Genomic DNA, 17,876 nt, shown 5'->3' with positions numbered 1-17,876 from the left:
CAGGTATTTGCATACGGAGTGTGCCAAAAGGTGACAACCCCCCACGCTGCAGATGCCCGCACAGGGACCCTCCCAGAGAGAGCACACAACCCAGGGGTTTCATCGTGAAGTCATGCACGGGTCACGGGGCTGCAGGCAACCAAAACCAAAACCGCATGCCTAGCCTCGGTGCATCGAGGCACTTAGTCCCTGCCCTGAAACAGTGGCGTAAGCAGGATGGCGCCCTCCTGCAGAATGTGATGAGGGCCCCCTGACTATTGCCACTCTGGAAACATACTTACTCCTGCCCATGACATGAGAATAACTGTGAATGTTTCTCTCCTATGAAACCGTCTGCAAGGGATTTACAAATAACAACAAACTTGCAAGCTTGTGGCCATTCATCAACTTTTGCTAGTTAGACATACCTGGTTTCAGATGTAGGTTGCCAATGTCCACGTATTTCTTTGCACGTGAACATTCCTATGTAAAGGGGGTGTCTCTATTTTACGCTGGCTACAACGTTTGTCATGAATTCAAGTATAAACGAACAAGATCAGTAAATAGAACTAGCTGACAGCCTTTCCTCGGTCAATTTTTCGCAGCAAAGTCGACAGGAAGACTTTACATTTACAACAATGTGCTCAGAGCATTGACGGGGGCCAGAAATAGATATAGCATGATATGCGACTGTGTGGAAGATACTCAAAGGAAAATTGATAAATAATGCATTAACGATAGTGAAGAGCAGTTTTCCAGTATATGTGTTTGAGGAAAGGAACAGAGAAGTATACCGTGCTGAGCAGGCTAGATGGGCACCATATATAAAATATGGCACGTGCTGATTATGTCATCACCAAGCAAGCACTGTATATGCTATGTTTGCTTGACACTAAAAATGAAGAGTGTTGAGTCATGCGCTAAACTGAGTGAGGTATGTCTTTTGTCAGTTTTGTTCTCAAGGCATGACCTTGAGTGCAAATCTTCTTGCATACACTGCCACCTAAGCGGCAATAGCCTAATATGTAACTTTTGCAGAAATTGCCATATATTGCATCTTGTAGTCCCTCCATTCCATGCTCTGCCTAGCTCCTTGCATGCTCCTCGCCTCCCCCTCAGCTCTCCCTTATTACAGCTGGTTCACACCTCCAGCTGTCACCCCCTCCCTCCACTACACAACCAGGCTCCGTTTCAAAGGCAGCCAATTACTGTTTGCATCTTTCCGTGGTACCGAAAGAGAGACATGCAAACACACACACACACATAGACACGCGCGCTCTCTCTCTCGTTGCCTCCCCACCCTCTCTCCCACACCGAGATTCATATAGGCACAAAACACAGACTCAAATACGGGTAGCCACAAATCAGTGCAAACAGATGATAAAAACAAAATGACAGATAAAGACACGAAATGCACAAGGAAAAATAAATAATCACAGGGCAATGTAAATAGGTGATACACAAACACACACACATTACATACTCGAAATAAACAAACAAAACGAAATAGGCAGTGACAGAACAGATTGTAGCTGGCTTCAATATTTGTCACCCCATCCAACCCCCCTCCCGCACCCTTCCTTCCAAGCATCCAGCATGTCTATGTTGGCACTGACATGAGCTCATATCACAGTTCATGTGCAACAGTGTTTGAGGGGTATTTTGATATTTCCTAGAAAATGTAATAACATTTCACTTTGTGCCTCCATCGGTCCTTGGGGTCCAAGAAGACCATATACACACAGCTCACATACCTCTAATTAAACCCTATCTCAAGTCCACAGACGCAGCAGTGCACTGTACAATCATTACACGCAGGAGGCAGCCAGGGCAGCCGAGAGTGCACGTTTCTCATGCATGCAGGGAACTCATAGCATCAGTTTCACTCACAGGGTACTGAGGTTCACTCTCACACAAGTGGTAACGTTCTCTGTCTTCACTTGCCAGGGCAGAAGTACCTACTCACAGCACCACTCAGCACCACCACAGCTTCACTCAGCACCACCACAGCATCACTCAGCACCACTCAGCACCACCACAGCACCACTCAGCACCACCACAGCATCACTCAGCACCACCACAGCACCACTCAGCAACACCACAGCATCACTCAGCACCACTCAGCACCACCAGCACATCACCCAGCACCACCACAGCACCACTCAGCACCACCACAGCATCACTCAGCACCACTCAGCACCACCACAGCACCACCACAGCACCACTCAGCACCACCACAGCATCACTCAGCACCACCACAGCACCACCCAGCACCACCACAGCACCACTCAGCACCACCAGAACACCACCCAGCACCACCACAGCACCACTCAGCACCACCGCAGCATCACTCAGCACCACCGCAGCATCACTCAGCACCACCACAGCACCACTCAGCACCACCGGAACATCACCCAGCACAACCACAGCACCACTCAGCACCACCACAACATCACTCAGCACCACCACAGCACCACTCAGCTTCACTCAGCGCAACCACAGCATCACTCAGCGCAACCACAGCATCACTCAGCGCAACCACAGCATCACTCAGCGCAACCACAGCATCACTCAGAGCAACCTCAGCATCACTGGTTCAAACATGTTCTCTCAATGTTTCAAGCTTTATTACAAATATCACAAAAAAGATGTTAATATTTCACTTCTGTTCTTGGATTTTCGTCACAATAAAATACACTGAACATAATCTTCACAAAAGTTAGTTACAAAAGTTTAAGCTATTGCCATTATAAATTACAATCACTTTTATTCAAGTATTAATTATTTAAAAAAATTAAAAGCCATTGTTATTTGTAATATCAATACATGTAAGTCACATAAATACAAAACATGTTGTATTACAAATGCTATAGGTGTCACATTTGCAAAAGTTATAACTATTGGCATTGTTAATGACAAAGCTATTAATTTAGATATTTTCAAAAACAACACATAAATAAAAAAATTGTCATTTACAAGACCAATAGCTCAAACTTGCCTAATGCGAGACCTATTGGCAACGCCAGTGCTTGTTATTGACAATGGCCACTCACCTTGCATGCATGTACCTGCCCATCATGCAATTGCCCACCCTCCCCATTCCTCCTAGTTGCCAGTCACTGCTGGCAAAATGCAAAGGTTTTGCGACTGCATTTCGGTCGCAAAACATTCACACATACCACTGCGATTCGGTATTAGGAAGTGATGCCCTGAACATGCCCCTTCCTAATACCAAATCGCAAACCCAACTTGCGATTCGGTATTAGGTTACCGAATTGCAAATAAAGATTTCTGCATTTCAAAAAGCCTTTTTGCGTTCGCAAATGGCTTGATTCTGCAAATTAGCCCGATTGCAAACACATAAAGGTTTTGCACATCTGGCCCCCTATGAGGTGATAATCAACACAATAGTGGGGTTGTTGTTCTCAAATGAGAGAGTCAGGCCTTTAGCTCCAGGGCTAGCGAGTGGTTCGTCATCCTGCTCTGACTGACAGATGACCTTTGCTTGATGCAGAAATAGAAGGGAGCAAAAAAACCAAAGCTCCCTACAGAAAATTACGGGCCACATGTCAGTAGGTTTCAATTTGCGATTACCTAACTACAAACTTTTGTGATTCACTATTAGGTAATCGCAAACACCTATGCACTAATGTGTTTTTGACACACTTAGAGATTCCGACTGGGGTCGCAATTGACCTACCTCATGTCGCAATTTGTGACGCAATGGGAATCGCTAAAAGCACAGGGATGGGGCCTGCTAGGGACAACAGACCACCATGTCTGTGTTTGCTTTTAAATAAAGCAACTTTTTTTTTTAATGCAGCCCTTTTTTCCTAAAGGAAAATGGGATGCGTTTCAAAAACAAAAACAAAAAGATTTCTTTCGTGGGAACACTGCCTGCTCCTAAAAATCATTTTTGCATACATTCACAAACGGGAAGGGGTCTCCTGGGGACACCTTCCCATTTGCGAATGGGTTACCACCAACTTAAAGTTGGTGGTAAAATGCAAATATTTTGCGACCACATTTTGGTCGCAAAACATTCTTACATACCACTGTGAGTCACTATTAAAAAGGGACACCCTGACCGGCGTAGCCAGCGGACAATGGGAATAGCTGCACACTAATGCGGCTACAAAGCCCTCGTTCAATATACGGCATCTATCCTGCATGTAATCAGCACAAAAAACCCTGACTTGTGGGGGCCCCAACCCCCGATCTTAAAGGCGATTTGGAGTCAACAATTTCCTGCCCGGAGACGTAACGGGAAGGAAAGAATAAACGGCTTGAGCAAGCAGAGACATGTACAAAATGGCAGCGGCGTGCATGTTGCACACCTCGCTGAAGCTCTGGAGAGCGGCAGTGTGGTGCGACTGCCTGAATGCGGATGTAGGGCAGAAGCAGTGCTGAACACTACGACGGGCTGATCGGTTGTGGCTGTCCTCTGACACTCTACAAAGGCGAGGTGGGCTCCGCGTTCACGATAAAGAAGAAGCGAGCCGGCTCGGCGCAAGTACAGAAGATCCTACGGTGAGGGCACAGCGGGTAATATTTGTCAGCAACCGAGGGGCAAAATGCAGCATTCCACAACCGCAAGGCGGTGAGTGAGTAAAAGACCACCGGACCCCAGGTGGAGTCAAAGAAGAATTCTTTAGCTGTGGGGCAGACACAAAAGGCCAGAGAAGGGGGGCAGGCACTGAGCACTGGGAGTGGAGGAGCACCCTCGGGGTGGAGTGAAGAGATCTACTGCAAAAGCGGACATATGAGGCCGGAAAGAAGCAGCTGGCTATGTGCCCTGCGAGTGGCGGGGCACCCTCTGTGAGAAATGAGTAGATCGGCACGAGTGGGCCTACCAACCACTGACTGTGTGGACAGAGGCTCACTAGACCGGCAGACAGCACATTGTGGCATGGAGTCACTGATCTCCAACCTTCTCTGAGATACACCATCCAGGAGTAAACCGCCGTAAATAGCATCCCTGGAAGAAGAAGGGGCGCCCATGGGTTGGGCATTCTGACAAGGTCCGATTAGCTGGGCAGTGAGTACCTCTAAATCGATAATCCCTTCCCCATCTACGACGTGGAGGGAAGTGGGAGGGGAACAGGCGTGCACCGCCAAGACAATCTGGTGTATATACTTGCAGCATCTATACACCCGCCTCCCAAAAGTACCAAGTCTCACACTCTCTCAGTTACTTAAGGGTGAAGACACCGGGAAACCCGATAGGCCGCTGGAGGATAGTGTCCCCTGGGCAGATAGCAGGTGCTACTGGGTCTGATCCCTGGTCACTCAGCACTTGTCTATCCAGTGACTACTAACAATTGCAGGAGGGAAAGGGAATAAAGCGGCAATGCAAAATAAACTGGCTATGCCACCCATCCGGAAGTTCAAGAGAAGACGCAATGCCCATAAACGCAACAAGACTTAACACTCCAGGTATCATGGCGGCAATTACTGGGGTACACACTTCTCTGGAATCCCTCCTTGATACAATGAATATTGAGGTATCCCTCATAAGGGCGGACCTTCAAAAAAATGGACACCAGGGTTAAGGAGGTGGAAGAAGCCACTACAGAACTCAATGAAGATACCTCCCTGCTCAAACAACAAGTGATGCAACTGCAAGACAAGCAAATCAAAATGGAAGTGCAACTTGATGAATACAAAGGAAGGGCGTAGAAATAATGTGAGCATCCTAGATGTCTCAGAACACGCAGAAGGCCCTGCAGTGGATCTTTTTGTGGAGGACTTAATTTCAAAATATCTGCAGCCAAAGAGACTCTCAAACTACTTCTCGATTGAACGGGCTCATCGAGTCCCAGGGGGAGGCCTAAGCCGGGAGCTCCCCCGCGACAGATAATAGCCAGGGACTTTAACTTCAGAGATCGCGACACCATACTTCAAGCGGCGTGGCCTAATCCACCTGTCAAAATGGAAGATAGTGTGGTTTCCTTTTTTCCAGACTTCACCACAAAAGTGCAAAATCAACAACGTAGTTTTCTGGCGGTCAAAAAGGCGTTGCAAGAAAAAGATGTGAAGTACACCATGATTTTTCAAGCGAAACTTCAAGTAGAATCAGATGGCAAAGCATGGTTCTTCTCCTTGCCTGAGGAAGCATGAGACTGGCTAGAGGGCTGGCATCGAGTAGAGAAACCCCAGAAGGAGAGGCACGTGGGACCCCAGAATAATAGAACAGACCACCTGAACGGGCAGCGGAGCGACTCTGCCAACAAAGACACAGATTTGACATCTCGAAACTGAAGCAACAACGTTCTTGGTTACAGCATGGACAACGCAAGCCACAGCTAAGTGACCCTGATGGGGTTATGTAGTATCTGTAGGACACTGCAGAGGAACCGTTAATGAAGCAGTAGTACTTGTTATACCAAAGTGCGCACTCCAAGAGCTGGGGGGATTGACAGTAACTGCATAAGGGGCTATGAATACATGATGGGACTGGGGTCTGATCCACATAGTACAGTTCATCTATTGAAATAGTTAGATTCTGGCGGGGGGTAAGGGGCTGTAGACCAGGCACCTTTCAAATAAGGGCAGGGGTGACAGGTTCTTTGCCTTGTTGGGGTGTGGGTAGTTCAAAATCCACTGGCAGGGGGGAGGGAGGGGGGGGAATTGATGGATAGGAGGGGGGTTAGGTTTTGTTCATGTATCCAAATCACAAGGTTTGAAACACTGGAATCAGCCACAGGTACCATCTACCCACTGGAAGGTAATGAGGTTACGTTGTTATTTAAGATCTGTAGGCCCGATGGTCATTCAGTGCCTGGAGATGCACAAGAAATATCAATTATCGAAGTCCTTGCTCACCCGATTTGTCCCTGGGCTCCTATAAAACCTGCATACTGGAACCATGGCGGGTAGATTGGTAGAAACATCACTCTCCATCCAGACCTAGAGAAAGAATAGTGGAGATAATATAGGGGCAAGTGCCTGAACTAATAATGACTCCCTTTTATATTTAGAAATGATGTAAATATGCTCAAATGTATGCATACAAAATATATGTGACTACTATGTTTTTCAAACAAAAAAAAATCTTTAAAAAAAGGGACACCCTTAACTCACTGGCATAGATGCATCAAGCATCCATTCTGCGAATCCTAAATAGCGAAAAATAACGAACCGCTATTTAGAAATCGCAGAATGGGATGCATCATCCAAATCGCAAAATATCTGCGAATCGCACCCGCCCGCAATCACCAAATACGACTCCGCAAAAATTCCTACAAAATCACAAAATCTGCTGTTTCCAACCCCCTAATTGCGAATCTGCAATTATCTATTTCGCAAATACCGAAATTGCAATGGGAAGTCGCATTTGTAGCCCAATGATGACATCACAACCAGGAAGTAGCCTCCTCCATGCTTCATTCAGACCACAGAGCTGGACACAGGAGGAAGCAGAGCACTGACCTCCAGGAGCCACACCCTGCAGTGCCCATACAGGAGTTGAAATCAAACCCCAATGTCCCAGGAAGCTGCAGGGCCAAGTGCAAAACCCCGCAAGCGCAAACTCAAGTTCAGTGAAAAAGAACTTGAGTACCTGAGAGCAACCAACTGATGGTAGCGCAGCAGGACGTCACCCGCAGATGCCACAGGCAGCTGCTCACACGGCTGTCAGCCTACACCCGTTCCAATCACCGGATCGGGAACGCCACATCCCAGCTCTCGCGAAGATCATTGGCCATGCAAATCCAGATGGTCCAATGCTGTGCTGACGTAGCAAGGGCTCTGGAGCAGGTCAAAAATGCTGTGGAGCACCAACAGGCGACAGACCATAGCAATGCAAGGGGGGGGGAGGATGAGGCCAGCGAAGAGGCATCTAGCCTCAGCAGCCTGTCTGTGCCGGTGCAAACAGACAGGAGATGCAGTGCCCGGCCCAACACTGCATCTCAACAGAACCAGCCTAACGTGGAGGGTGAGAGTCGACAGGGTGCGCGCGGAAGGAGGCGCTAGTTTCATGACATTTCAGGCTGTGCCGTGGTGAGGCAACCATGCACACCAGCTCAGGTTAAATGACCTTGGATGTTTAAAAGCCGTACCCTTATTTGTTGCTGATGGAAGTACATTAAGACTTTGTGAAATAAACAAAAGCTGCATTTTAACAACAAATCCTCCTCATGTCAATCATTGATGTGGCTTGCATAAGTGCAGTGTTGTGTGAGGGGTATGGTTGCACTAGAAACAGTTCTGTGTGATGTGCGCGCCGTGCCTGTGACCTTCAGCAGGATTCTCCCTGTGTGCATGATGCACATGTGCAGGTGGCAGGTCGTCCCCCTCAAACTTACTACCAGACACCTCAAAAGGTATCCTCCGCTTGGGGGCAATGTTGTGCAGCATTGTGTGCACGGCCACGATGCAGCAGCAGATCTCGGGGCCCCGCCAGTCTTGTGGAGGATGTGGAATCTACTCTTTAACATGCCAAATGTTCGCTCCATCACATTTCTGGTGCGTATATGCGTACCATTGTACCTCCGTTCCTGTGGTGTTGCTGGGTTGAGGTATGGGGTGAGAAGCTATTCACGGAGGGCGTAAGCGCTGTCACCTGAACGGAGGAGCAGAGGGTCAGTGCCTGTTATGCGTGTTCCCTGGGTATTGTGCCACAATGTCTGTAATGATGGTCTTCGCATTGCAGACCACCTGAATATTGAGGGAGTGATATGGTATGACTTGAGGTTCCGGTACATGTATTCGGTCTCTGCGGGTGGACAGATGTGTATGTGGGTACAGTCATTGCAGCCAATTACATTGGAGAAATGGGCAGTTTGATAGAAGTCCTGTTTAGTTTGCATTAAGTCCTGTTGGGTTGTTGGGAAGGTGATGTTGTAATGAATCCGGCTCAGCATGGCGTCCAGGAAACTCTGTAGGCAGCGTGAAAGTGTACTCTGGGATACACCCCTTGCAATTGCGACTATCCCCTGGAAGCTGCCGGAGGCCAGTAGGTGCAGGCAGCACAGGACCTGGACGTGGGTGGGCATGGCATTGGTCCTCCGTGTTGGGTGCTGCATCATGGGCTTAAGGTCTGTGATGAGCTGCAGGATCATTGCCCCATTAAGCCTGTATTTGGAGTAGATCTCATCTTCAGTCTATCCCAGTGGTGTAATCCGCAGCCGGTAGATGCGTTCATGGATCCTGCGTCTGTTCTGGGCTGCAGCCTGGAGCCTCAGCCACCTTGCCACAATGTATAGACCTGCCATTGTGACTTTCCTCATGCTCCTAATGAGTCTCCTTAAGTGTGTTTCATTTAGCCAACAACTGTTTGTTATTTCCAAAGATTTTTTTTTTCCACTTTGACTTCAGGGTTACCACCTGGTTTAGCTTCTCCTTAAATTGCGACTCTTATTTAGCGAATTATGGTGTTTTTGTTATTTACGATTGCTGATGCATGTGGATAACTATTTATTTGGTCATTTGCAATTTGAATGCAAATTCGCTATTTAATTCGCAGATTATGTGGAGATTCGCTTTTAAGGAATCACAGTGGGGGTTTCTACGGGTTTTGCGATTCTTAGTTTTGCGAATTCGTTAATTGTTGCCTTTCCACTTGATGCATTGCGGAAGTGGATTTTGCGATCAAAATCGCTGTTTTGCAGTGATTGTGAGCGCAAATTCGCTTGATGCATCTATGCCACTGCTTCCTAATACCGAAACGCTAACCCATTTTGCAATTCGGTAATATTTATAGAAAAAAGATTTTTTCTGGTTGCTAATGGCCTGATTCTGTGAATCTGGCCGTTTACGACATGAAAAAAAGCTACGTACATGTGGCCTTCAGATGTGTACCATTTTCAAATTGGGAGTAAAAACTGCATATAACGTGTCCTACCAAAGATTAAGTCTCTCATGATTCTTATACCTGACACTGTAGTGAAAGAGGACATTTGTCACTAAGCTTAGGGAAGAGTCAGGACATTTTGCCTTCATGGCTTGAAAATGGCTTTCGATGGTACAATTACAAGTCTGACCTGTTGAAGCCTGTAACAGTTTTGTATCAAGAAGAAAAGTCCCATTCTGTCGACCAAGAAGTATAGACACGCTCTTCTCCCTTGTTCTGCTGTCATCTGTATTGAATGTGCTGTGCTGTGCTGTGCTCATTCAGCTCAATAGGTATTGTGGTACGGCAGCTGTCTTCTGTCTGTCACATGCATGACTGGTTGATCCCTTTTTCTGGTGTTCTATAGTAATACTGAGCGAGTCTTGTCATCAAGAACTCTCTCTAGTGGTTTTGCTGCTGCTTAATCTAAAGACTCCTGCCTGATTTGTGGGATTCAAAGTCTTCAAATGATGAGCTGTCAGGCTTGTGTGAGGGGTTAGTTTCAGCTGTCTGAAAACACTGGAGGTAAAACCTTTCAACACAAGAACAACAACAGGCACAAAGCACAAGCTTTGGGAAACATGAAACCATCTCAGCCATTGGAACTTTTGCAGCTTTCAAAAGTGTTTCTTTTCCACTAGCCATTGGTTCTCTGTGTTAATCAGTTACTGGAATATGAGGACAATTGTAGCTATCTCGCCAACTATATGTTTTCCCAAAAAATAAAAAAATATATATATACTTACACTTTTTACACCAGAGCCCTTGTATTCGAAATATGTGTATGTGTCTATAATATGTATATATGTGTGGTCTTTAAGTCTGCCATTTCCAGCCACTGGCTTTCTTCCACCAGCCTCTTTCAGCCATTGGCTTGAGAGTTTGTCAATCACATTTTGCTTAAACACATTGGAATATTCATCTCTCACAAAAAGCTTTGCTTGTTGGGTATGTCTTTCTGGGCCAGATGTAGGTAATCCCAGTTTACCGATTCTTAAATACCGAATCATACCGATTTGGTATTTCCGAATCGGAAAACTGGATGTAGTTAAAAAATCGGTAATAATTACTGATTCGGTAACAATAAGAATTCCCAATCGGTATTTACCAAATCGGAAAATACCGAATCGGTAAATACCGATTCCGTAAATCCCATTCAACCCTATGGGCTTGGAGGCCCATAGGGTTAGATGGGATTTACTGAATCCGTATTTACCGATTCAGTATTTTCCAATTCTGAAAATACTGAATCGGTAAATATGAAAATAACCCATGTGAGTCAGTCAACCAATCAGGAACACTCACCACACCCCACAACAAAGCAACAGAGGAACCATCCAATCAGATGCAACTACCCCTCCCCAGTACCTGGAAGTGGTCACACCCATGCAGGTACATAGCAACTGAACTGTTTGGAGGGCTGGAGGAAACACAGAGGAGTAGGCTGCCCTAATCATAGCTGAGCACCATAATGGAGTCCCAGGATGGCCAGAAGGATGGAGCTGAGCGTAAGAGGAAGATCAAATTCATCCCAGCAGAACTGCAGGTGCTGGTGGAGGAGGTGGTCAAACACCACACCCAGCTCTTTGGAAAGCAGTCTCTGCATGTTGCAGAGTCTGTAAAACGGAACACCCGGCTGCAGATCCAGTCCAAAGTCAATGCAATTGGGGTCATACCGAGGGACATAGATGACCTCAAAAAAAGGTGGTTTGATCTGCGGATCATTACCAAAAAGAAAATTGCTACACAGAGGAAAGAAGCCACAGCCACAGATGGAGGGAGAAGCCGTGCACCAAGACTGACAGACCTGGAGCAGCTGGTGGAATCCACCCTGGAGCCAGAAAGTATCCATGGGATCGGGGATGCTGACAGTTCAGCCAGAGCTGCAAGAAAACAAGGTAAGATGCATGGACATGAATCCCCACCCTATTCTCTGACCCCTTTCCCAATGTAGGTGTCTGCATCATACTCCATAACTGGTTTTAGTTTTTACCACCAATGCATCATGGGAGACGTAGTCATAGGAACATACATCAATGCAGTCACCATAGAAATCAGCATTGCATGCCACACACTACATACATAAGCAGTTGAGGACTAGGCAATTGTGTGATAGTAATGTGATTTAATAATGTCACACAGGTGAACAACACCACTGACCCATTGTCCATATCTGCCCACAGGAGAGTCATTACGCAGTACAGCGCAGGAAAGGGAGGAGAGGGCACCGGCAACGGAGATGAGGGAGAAAACACCCGACAAATCAGGGCCAAGCACTGTTCTTGAAAAAACATCCATAGTGCAGGAAGCCACTACACCGGAGGAAACCACCACACCACAGCCACTGTCACCTCTGCTGTTTGGGTCACAAAATGTTGAAGCACCTGCACTTTCCCCAACACCAACCTCAGAGTCATCTGTGCTGGGAAGGCCAAGGAGGCATGATGTGCCCCCTCTCAGGGTCCTCGAAACATCAACTGAGGAAGATGTGGAGGCTCTCCCACCAACTAATCCACCTCTTGCTGACAACGTTGGGCAGCAGAGTTCATCTGGAGCAGTGGGTGCTGGTGTCCGAGGCCGTAGGGTACGGGAGAGAGACGAAGGCCAGGATGGAGAGGGGGTCTTCTTCGGTCTTGAGGCCACCATGGTGAAGGTCCAGCACCTGCAGGCAAAGGGCATTTTAGTGGTGCATAGACAGGTGCGCATATTAAACAGCAGGATGTCCATCATCGACAGGGGGATTGGCTCCATTACAGAAAGCATGCACTCCATGGCAGAGGGCATGAGGTAAATGACACAGTGCATGAGTGCCCTCTGTGACAAACTAGAGAGTGACCACTCCGAGAGGCGCAGGGATCGTCAGTGCATGCGGCAACAAACCAAAGCCATGAACCGGCTTGCCACTGCAACCTCCCTGCTGTGCCGGTGCTCTGTCCCCATGCAGGATGACATTGTGCACTGCTGCACCGATTTGTCGAGGGGGATGGGGAGAGTCACCTCTGCCATGGAGGTTTTGCTGACACACCAGACAGCCACTGCTGGAGACACAGGTGTCAGGGGCACAGAAGACTCTACCAGCAGGAGTGTCTCTAGCACTCCTGTTCCTGATATTCGTAGGAGCAGCAGGCGCCAACTTGCTGACCCAGGCACCACTGCTCACTTTGACACCCATCCCCGTACATCCAGCACTGTAGTGCGTGGGCGCAAACATTGACGATGCCCTCAACCCACAGGACAGGTCACAGTGAGGTCAACTGTGGTCACCTAGTGTGGAATACAAACATTGCAGTACCATGGTGTGGTACCAGTAAAGTGCTGTAGTAACTATTAAACTACGTACTCCAAATACTAAGCATGCCTGTGTCTCCTTACTTACTTAGAAATAGCTGCGTGTGATTTCTGCCTGTCTCAGTCTACCATCTGTTGCTAGCACTGCTCCAGCTGCATAGGGCTCTGCCTGTTCTGTTCCATCATCAAGGTCCTCATGATGTGGGATCTCAACCTCTGGCCCTTCCTTGGTGGCAAGATTGTGCAGCATGGCACAGGTCGCTATTATTTTGCAGCAGATGATTGGAGTATACTGCCGTGCACCTCCATTCTTATGGAGGCAGCGGAACCTGCTTTTTAGTAGTCCAAATGTGCGTTCTACAATGCTGCGTGTTGCTCTGTGTCCCACATTGTAACGCCTCTCACTCCTAGTAGATGGATTCAAGTAGGGGGTGAGAACAAAGGACCGCAGAGCATAGCACTATCTCCTAGGTGTAAAAGAGAATGCCATTAGTTACATACTCATGATTGATCCATCTGCATTGACTATCAGGGTGTGTCACAGTTATTTACCTAACAGGTATCCATCCCCAAAATCGCCGGCAACAAGGCGTGTGTATTGTATATCCCACTGTTCTGGAAGATTTACGAGTCGTGGGAACTCCCTGGGAATTTAGCCACAATGTCTGTTATGATGTTGCCAACGTTGCATATCACCTGCACATTGATTGAGTGTGTTGAATTTCGGTTCTTGTAAATGTGTTCTGTGGCTGCAGGTGGGCAGAATGGGATGTGGGTGCCCTCTATACAGCCTATCAAGTGAGGGAAGTGTGGGAAGTGTGCCAGTTGGTCTTAGCAAGTTCTGCAGGTGTGTCAGTGAACCTAATATAATCATGCATTCTCTGCATCATGGCCTCAAGGAACTACCTGAAGAAACGGGACGGGCAGCTCTGAGACACACCACCTACTGCAGCAATCACACTCTGGTAACTCCCAGAGGCAAGCAGGTGTAGGCTACACAGAACCTGCACATGGGGTGGGATGGCGTACACCCTTGGTGTTGGGTGATCCAGGTGTGGGTGGAGGTCCCTGAACAAGTCCAGGATGGTTTGGGGGTGTAGCCTGTACCTTTGCAGTATCTCTGGCTCAGTCAGTTGGAGGAGCGTTATCCTCTGCCTGTATACTTGCTCCTCCCTTCTCCATACCCTCTCTCCTGCTGCCTGTAGCCGTAGCTGCCTTGCTATGACATAGAATGCCGCCATTCTGGTTGCAATGTTGCATTTTGGTACCTTATTTTATAGCCTGCACCTGATTACCACCTGCTTTCAATCCTAGTTATTTACCGACTCTTAAATACCGAATTTCATGAAATTCTGTATTTTTTTGGTTTCCTACATCTCGAAAGTCATTTTTTACCATTTCTTAAGTACCGATTCGGTAATTAAGAATTCGGTAAATAAGGATTCGGAATATTCCGAGTCGGTACAATACCGACTTGTATTTGCCGATTCGGTAGTATTTTGACTCCTACATCTCATTTTCCAAATACCGGTCGGTAACGGCCGAAATTACCGAATTTCGGCCGTTACCGACCGGTATTTGGCTACCTACATCTGGCCCTCTGTCTCTACTCAGTGTATTGCAGGAGGGACTCCTTCACAACTACAGACCTATCTATCAACTCTGGAGGGATCCCTCTAATTTGTTTTTGTTCTAATGTACTAACGCTGTGTCCACCAGTACATTAAACCTAGATTCATTTGCTTTGCTAATGCTTTTTATTAGTTGAATCCTAGTACAATTCTCCCTCACCCTCAGAGTTGCTACCTGAGGATATACTTAGGGAGCTGTATTTTGTTTTTCTTCTTTACACATAATTTCCAAAAAACATATCTACCTGTTTTCCACTGGATCAGCATGATATATCAACCAGATATTAGCATCTCTAGGACACCTGCCTGCAGGTGTGTTGTACAAAAGGGGGTGGTGATGGACGGAGCATCTGAACCAATCAAACACTCACACCCAGTCAACAGATCTGGGTTTAATCCATCACCGTTCTTTTGCCCACTCTGCCACCCCAGTTCAGACATGGCCATATGTAAATCAGTCTGACCCTGTGCCTCATGGGAACAGTCCAGCCCGAACTGCCAAGCCATGCCTTCCCTGGACCGGATTCAAGCTTCCTAGGACCGGTTTCTGGCATTACAGCCGTCTTCAGCCCGGCTTGCTTGAATCCAGTGGCAAAGTGAGCAAGGGACGCAGGTGTGTTGCCATCAGCAGAAAAACTGTGGTCTCACAGGTATACATTAAAACATTTTAGGCACTGTAAGCAGGGCTATCCATTGGTGGGATTTATGATTAGTATTGGGCATAATGAGCCACTATACCCCTAAGATATTATCTATAGTTGCACGAAGAATGTGCCTAACAATTCTAGTTAGGACTCACAAGGGCTTGAGAAATATTCTTATCCATTTAAATACAATACAATTTAGTCAGTGTATTTTAATTGTAAGGTAGTACATCCCTACTCTTTAGAAAGTTGGGCTGTGTTGAATCTTTAACTTGATTGAGAGCTGGTGTGTTCAATAGAGAAAATAACTTTTCACTTGCCTATTGTTGCGTCTTCTTTCCACAATGCTTAATTTGTGCCACTGTTTGCCGGTGCCCGAACTGGCATTTATTTTTGAACAACGCCACTTTTGAGACTAAAGCACCAAGTGGTGTTCTCTGATTACTTTTGAGTAATGTCTGTTGGAGTGTTTAAGAATTCAATCTACTAAACATTCACTTCATCACCTACCGCTACATCGTCATTGTAAGTATTTTATTACTATTACCCCCACATCAACTTACCTTGTGAATTGGTTTAGTTGAAGTAGCTGATGTAATATTATTGTTGTTTGATGCATTAGTCTTTGTCAGAGAGTAAGAAACTAACATATATTACTGACATTACTTCTGTTTTCCAATCTAAGTATATAGCATAGAGATAGACAGCACTCCAGTTACCAAGGAGCCAGCATAAAGGTAAAATAATCATCTCTCTACCAAATGCTTGCCAGCTTCTATCCAAAATTTCTTTGAGGTCTTTGACTAAGCCTAGTGAACATCCAAGCTTCTGAGGATGTACAGTGAACTAGCTCATTCTTGTTTTACATTCTTCCAGGAGAGTAGAAAATACTGACCACTTTTGGGTTTCTTTAGTAAAGGAACATGTCATGAAAAGTCATTGTGATGGGGTTCAACCCCTCTCCAGCACACTTTAGGATACAGCCTTGTAGTCCGCCCTGTAATGCTCTTGAGAACCCCAGAGTGCCTACCTTTCTACTGCCCAGAGAGACCCGACACATCGTGCCTTCCTTGGATTTCATGCCTGACGTTTTTAACTTCATCTGACCTGCCTTACTCCCAGCCTTATCAGTGTTTGCCATCATGCTCTCTTGTCCTCTTGGGAGGTCTATCATTGTTGTCCTCATCTTGTCAAGGAAATTGGTTGTCTGCTCAATTGAGGCCTCTTCAATATCCACTAGGGGTTTTACTGTGGAACAGCTATTAGTCTATCATTTTCTGATGCCTGTGGAAACTGAGCATGGCCCTCGTGTTGGGACTGAATGATGGTTTGCCATTTGTAGGACACCAGTCACTTCTTGTTAGTGTCCAGACCTAGATTTAATGGGAGCAGGATATGGCCAGGCCTTTGGCTAGGATCACATGGTTTTAAAATCAAGACAAGGAAATCGTTGATACTAAAGGAGCTTGGAAACAGGTCAGTTGGGACACCAACTTATATAATGGGTTTAAAAACTGAACCTTCTGAAGTCCAGCAGAAAAAGACTGTAGACATGAAATCCAATAGCAAAGAAGCCTTTCCGATGGGCAATGTTTATCATCCAAAGAGACAATCCTGTTCAAGTAGTAATCACAGAAGGAAGGAAAAGCTCTGACTCATGACGTGTAAGCAGGGGAACCATGTCTGGGCCTCCCCAACACACTTATAGCATTACTTTACACAACCAGAAAGTGATGCATGCTAAATCATAGTAAGCCACCCTAAGTGGTATGGGGATGCCCAGCTGTGGTTCTTGACCTTGTTGTGCTATTGATACTTACTGTGTATGTCAATGATCAAGCCAAACAAGGATGAAAACAATCGAAGTTTACCTCTGTTCTCATTCAGATGGAATGTTGCCTAATAGTTCTGGTTGACTTGTTCTTACTGGAAGAAGTACTAAGGCTGATTTGTATGTGGTTAGTCCCCATCTATGAAACACAATAGCATGGAATACGATTGGGCGCAGTTACTAGTTGTTCAGATTAATTCAAGCATTTCCATTATCATTTTTTTGCCTTCTCAGTATCTCTGGTTTGTAGTGGTCTTAACTGAAAGGCTCTTTCCAAGTGGTGGCTTCTCTGTCTTTTCATTGGCAACTAAGTCCATCTCATATAGTGTCTGCCAGATTTTCTCTCTGGTGGCTCTCATTCACTCACATAGCTTACATTTTTACATGTACAATAACAACACACACATCCTCCTCAAAACTGGGGTGTGGGTGATCTAATTTAGCCAATGACTTACTTAAAGATCCGTCCTCTGGCCAAACATGCAAGACTTGATAATAACAGACTACAAAGACACTCACAACAAGGAGGTTTGGTAGATCCAAATATAATAAAATACTTCCAGAATGGAAGAATAGGGAATCAGAGAAACAACAGTGCGCCATATACTAGATAATTTTGGGCACTAATATCTGGAAAGTCCCCTGGCTCCAAAGGAAACACAGAGTGTTGA

Source organism: Lissotriton vulgaris, chromosome 10 (genome assembly GCF_964263255.1).
Source record: "Lissotriton vulgaris chromosome 10, aLisVul1.2, whole genome shotgun sequence".
Classification (NCBI taxonomy): Eukaryota; Metazoa; Chordata; class Amphibia; order Caudata; family Salamandridae; genus Lissotriton; species Lissotriton vulgaris.
This window is presented reverse-complemented; position numbering follows the sequence as displayed.